The 6,000-nt window shown below is 39.1% G+C and overlaps 1 pseudogene; it reads left to right on the top strand.

The window, feature by feature from the left end:
• The first annotated feature begins 456 nt into the window (after window positions 1–456).
• On the top strand, window positions 457–5,992 carry LOC133863113 (uncharacterized; annotated as a pseudogene).
• Window positions 5,993–6,000: the final 8 nt, after the last annotated feature.

The raw sequence follows: 6,000 nt of genomic DNA, 5'->3' as shown, positions 1-6,000 counted from the left end.
TCTGTAATTTTTCAAATTTTTTTTTTTTTTTTTTAAAAAAAAGGAAGAAAGAAAGAAAAAAGAAAAAAAAAAGAGAAAAAAAAAAAAAAAAAAAAGAAGAAGAAGAAGAAAGAAATTTCAAAAAAAAAAAAAAAAGAAAAAAAGAAAAAAAAAGAAAAAAAAGAAAAAAAAAAAAAAAGCTATTTGATATACTTTGCAATCCGAAAATTGAAGTGATTTGGTGTTGATTGATCTTTATCTTTAAAGGGATCGAGTGTATCATCTTTAGTATCTTGTGTCCTAATTGTTATTTCCTCGTACAAATTCTTTTAGATCCGTGTCATTTTATTCCTTTCTTGTTTCTGGAATCTATTGCTGGTTGGAATAATACAAGGTAATATCTTGATTTAGTTTAACTAGTTCTTAAAGAACTTGAAAGGGAAAACAGGTGAGGTGAAAGAATAAAAGAGTGGATACACGAGTGGAGTGACAATATTTGAGTGTAAACACGTAAGGGAGTGTGTGAGGTTTTTACCACTAACATATTTTTTGTTTTGTAGTGCATTAAAAATGTCTCATAAGAGTGATTCAACACCTAAGGAGGAGGTGGATAATTCATTCTTTGTATTGCGGGCCATGCAACAACAGTTTGAACAGTTGAATTTGGTGTTGGAGGAGGTGAAGAATAGGATGGATCAGCAGGAGGTAGTCATTAGAAATCTGCAAGGTGGGCGAGATAGGAGGAGACGTGCGCCTAGCATTGAAAATGAGTTTGAAAACGAAGGAGATGATGATGATGAGGAAGACATAGCATCTGAAGTTGGAAGGGGCGGAGTTGACAGACCTAGAGGAGGTAGGCGTGGAAGAGGACATGGGAGAAATCCAAGGGGTCGAGATGAGGTAGATAGGAACCTTGGGAGCATCAAAATGAAAATACCATCTTTCCAAGGTAGGACTGACCCTGAAGCCTATTTAGAGTGGGAGAAGAAAATAGAGTTGATTTTTGATTGTCACAATTATTCAGAAGAGAAGAAGGTGAAGTTGGCGGTAATTGAGTTCACTGATTATGCAATTATTTGGTGGGATCAATTAATGACCAATAGGAGGAGGAATCATGAGAGACCTATAGAAACATGGGGTGAGTTGAAAGCTCTCATGAGGCGAAGATTTGTACCTAGCCACTACTATAGAGACCTCTACCAAAAATTACAAAACCTTACACAAGGGTCAAGAAGTGTAGAAGATTACCATAAGGAGATGGAGGTGTCTATGATTCGGGCCAATGTAGAGGAGGATCGGGAGGCCACAATGGCCAGATTTTTAAGTGGTTTGAATAGGGACATAGCCAATGTAGTTGAGTTGCAACATTATGTGGAGGTAGAAGATATGGTGCACATGGCTATGAAGGTGGAGAGGCAATTAAAGAGAAAGGGGGCAGCAAGGTATACTTCAGTTTCTAGCACTCCTTGGAAACCACAATGGGATAGAAATGCTCAAGCTATAGTAAAGGGAAAGACCGAACCACCTAAGGGAAAAGATGAGGGAACTAGCAAGAACAAACCCAAGGTTGATTTCCGACCTTCAAGGAATAGAGATATTAAATGTTTTAAGTGTTTGGGTTCAGGGCACATTGCGTCTCAATGTCCAAACAAGCGAGTGATGGTTCTGCGAGACAATGGGGAGGTGATGACTGATAGTGAAGATGATAGTGATGAGATGCCCGAGTTGGTTAATGCTAGTGATGATGATGGAGTGGAATACCCCGTAGAAGGTGAGTCTCTTGTTGCCAGGCGTGCTCTCAATACGCAAATTAAGATAGACGATATGGAGCAACAGAGAGAGAACATATTTCATACCAGATGTTATGTAAACAACAAGGTGTGTAGTATGATTATAGACGGGGGAAGTTGCACCAATGTAGCTAGTACCACCCTAGTTGAAAAGCTGAGCTTACCTTTATTGAAGCACCCTAGACCTTATAAGTTGCAATGGTTGAATGAATGTGGGGAGGTCAAGGTCAATAAGCAAGTTTTGGTGGCTTTTACCATTGGAAGGTATAGTGATGAGGTGCTTTGTGATGTAGTTCCTATGCATGCTGGCCATATTTTGTTGGGGGAGGCCATGGCAGTATGATAGGAGGGTGATTCATGATGGGTTTACAAACAGGTACAACTTTGTGAAGGATGGAAAAACATTCAAGCTTGCTCCTTTAACCCCAAAACAGGTCTATGAGGACCAACTGAAGCTGAAAAGTGAGATTGAGCAAAAAAAAAAGAGTGAAAAAGAAAATAGAGAGGTGCTTGAGAATAAAGAAAAGAGAGTGGAGCCACGAGAGAAAAAAGAAAGAGGACTTGTAGAGAGAAAAGGGAAGGCAAAGATTAGTTTTTATGCAAAGGAGAGTGAGGTTAAGAGGGCCTTCTTAGCAGATCAGCCTATGATTTTTCTTGTTTACAAAGAATCTTATCTTAATCTTGATGAAACTAACCAATCTCTTCCTAGTTTGGCTCTTTCTTTGTTGCAGGAGTTTGATGATGTATTTCCGGAGGAGATGCCGAGTGGGTTGCCACCCATTAGAGGCATTGAGCACCAAATTGATTTCATACCCGGAGCAGTTATTCCAAACCGACCAGCCTATAGGAGTAATCCAGAGGAGACCAAGGAGCTTCAAAGGCAAGTTGAAGATTTGTTGAGCAAGGGGTACGTGAGGGAGAGCATGAGCCCATGTGCAGTACCAGTGCTACTAGTGCCAAAGAAGGATGGGACTTGGAGGATGTGCATTGATTGCAGAGCGGTCAACAATATTACGGTAAAGTACCGTCATCCCATTCCTAGATTAGATGATATGCTTGATGAATTGCATGGCTCATGTATTTTCAGTAAAATAGATCTTAAAAGTGGATATCATCAAATTAGAATGAAAGAGGGAGATGAATGGAAAACAGCTTTTAAGACTAAACATGGACTTTATGAATGGTTGGTTATGCCATTTGGACTTACAAATGCGCCTAGTACTTTCATGAGATTAATGAACCATGTCTTACGTGCGTTCATAGGCAAATTTGTAGTCGTGTACTTTGATGATATCTTAGTGTATAGCACGAACTTAGATGAACATATTGAGCATTTAAGATGTGTGTTAGATGTGTTGAGATGTGAAAAGTTGTATGCTAATTTTAAGAAATGTACCTTTTGCATGGAAAAAGTTGTTTTTCTTGGTTATGTTGTTAGTACAAAAGGTATTGAGGTGGATGAAGAAAAAGTAAAGGCTATCAAGGAGTGGCCAACACCTAAAAGCATCACTGAGGTAAGAAGCTTTCATGGTTTAGCTAGCTTTTATAGGCGTTTTGTTAAAGATTTTAGCACCATTGCTGCACCACTCACTGAAATAATTAAAAAGAACGTTGGATTTCATTGGGGGAGTGATCAAGCAAATGCATTTGCTACTATCAAAGAAAGGTTGTGTTCTACACCTGTGTTAGCATTACCTGATTTTAACAAAACTTTTGAGATTGAATGTGATGCCTCAGGAATAGGAATTGGAGCCGTTTTAATGCAGGATAGGCGACCCATAGCCTTCTTCAGTGAGAAGCTAAGTGGGGCAGCCTTGAATTACCCCACTTATGACAAAGAACTTTATGCTCTTGTTCGCGCTCTAGAGACGTGGCAGCACTACCTTTGGCCTAAGGAATTTGTGATCCACACCGATCATGAATCATTAAAGCATCTCAAGAGTCAAGGTAAATTAAATAAGCGACATGCTAGATGGATTGAATACATTGAGACCTTTCCCTATGTCATCCGTTACAAGCAAGGTAAGGAGAACATTGTTGCTGATGCTTTATCACGAAGGTATGTACTTCTTACTTCTCTGAGTGCTAAAATGCTTGGGTTTGAATATGTGAAAGACATGTATGTCAATGACGCTGATTTTTCTGATGTGTATATAGCGTGTGATAAAGCGGCATTTGGTAAGTTTTACAAGCATGATGGTTATTTGTTTAAAGAAAGCAAATTGTGTGTGCCAAATTATTCAATGCGTGAATTATTGGTACGTGAGGCACATGGTGGGGGATTAACGGGACATTTTGGTGTGAGGAAAACCTTAGAAATTTTACATGAACATTTCTTTTGGCCTAGGATGAGAAGAGACGTCACCCGAATATGTGATAGGTGCATTACATGTCGCAAGGCCAAATCTAAGGTTTTACCACACGGGTTGTATACACCCTTACCCGTTCCCAGTGAGCCATGGGTAGACATATCTATGGACTTTGTTTTGGGGTTGCCTAGGACAAAAAAAGGTAGTGATTCTATTTTTGTGATAGTGGACAGATTTAGTAAAATGGCACATTTCATTCCATGCCATAAAACAGATGATGCTACCAACATAGCTGATTTGTTTTTCAAGGAAATAGTGCGACTTCATGGTGTCCCTAGAAGTATTGTTTCTGATAGGGATGTTAAATTCCTTAGCTACTTTTGGAAGGTTTTGTGGGGAAAATTAGGTACCAAACTTTTATTTTCCACTACTTGTCATCCACAGACTGACGGACAGACTGAAGTAGTCAACAGGACTTTAACTCAACTCTTACGCACTGTCATTCAAAAGAATTTGAAAACTTGGGAGGACTGTTTACCATTTATAGAGTTTGCATATAATAGGACTATGCATACTACTACTTCTTATTCTCCCTTTGAAATTGTTTATGGTTTTAATCCACTTACTCCTTTAGATTTGATGCCTTTACCTATTGATGACAGGAGTAGTTTGGATGGACACAGGAAGGCCGAATTGGTGAAGTCAATTCATGAGAGGGTACGACTTCAAATTGCGCAGAAGAATGAAAAGTTTGCTTCCCAAGCCAATAAAGGGCGAAGGCGTGTCATCTTTGAACCAGGCGATTGGGTTTGGGTTCACATGCGCAAAGAACGATTCCCAGCCCATAGAAGGACTAAATTGCATCCTCGCGGCGATGGACCTTTCCAAATCCTTGAGAAAATTAATGATAATGCTTATAAAGTGGATCTTCCCGGTGAGTATAATGTCTCTGCTACTTTCAATGTTTCTAATCTTTCTCCCTATGATGCAGGTGACGATTTGAGGTTGAATCCTTTTGAGGAGAGGGGGAATGATGGGCCCCATGGTAGGCCGAATCTTAAAGATCCCTTACAAGTTCCAGATGGGCCAATCACAAAGTCAAGGGCGAAGAAGATCAAGGAGGCAATGCAAGGATTGGTGCAATCCACTTGGGCCGAGTTTGCAAATTTATCGAGCAAGACTCCAACATTCAAGATGGGCTTGAAAGAAGAAGAACCAACTTTAATTCATGTGATACAAGCAACAGATGGGGACGGCATAGCCTAGTGGTTTCTTGCAAACTCTTTATTTCACTAAGTATAGGCATATGGGCCTATTTTTATGTTTCTATGGTTGTGGGCCTTTAGGCCTATTTGTTTTATTAAGTGGACTTCTTTTATTAGCTATAGAAGTGTAGTTTAGGATATTTTGGGCTTGAAGATGTTCAGCCCATGTCTTTTAATTGATGTAGGCCTTAGTAGGGTTAGGGTTTTATGGAGAGATTTTAAAAAGACTTGTAGCCGCATATGTTAGACAAGTTGATTGTGAATGAAGTTTTATTCTTCATAGAAAACTTTTCAGTTTTCTCTACTTGTTCTTGATTGAACTAAGAACTTATCAAAGGCAAACCCTTTGTGGCGTTCTAACCAAATTTAGGTTCTTGAAACAAGATTTCAACGGGTCTAGATTCTTTGGACTTGATTCTTGGCTTTCTTGGGTAGATTTCAATTTGTTTGTGGGTTCAAAGGGGATTTCATCCTGCGGGTTCACATCACACACACACACACACACACACACACACACACACAAATATATATATGAAAAGATTTTTTATTAAACTCAAACTTTTGGGTAATTAAATATACAGATAACTACTTAAATGAAAGGTTGTCTCCCTTGGTGTTTTATCAAAAGTTGTCTCTCTTGATGGAATGAAGCAATGG

Source organism: Alnus glutinosa, chromosome 3 (genome assembly GCF_958979055.1).
Source record: "Alnus glutinosa chromosome 3, dhAlnGlut1.1, whole genome shotgun sequence".
NCBI classification, from domain to species: Eukaryota; Viridiplantae; Streptophyta; class Magnoliopsida; order Fagales; family Betulaceae; genus Alnus; species Alnus glutinosa.
This window is presented reverse-complemented; position numbering and strand designations above follow the sequence as displayed.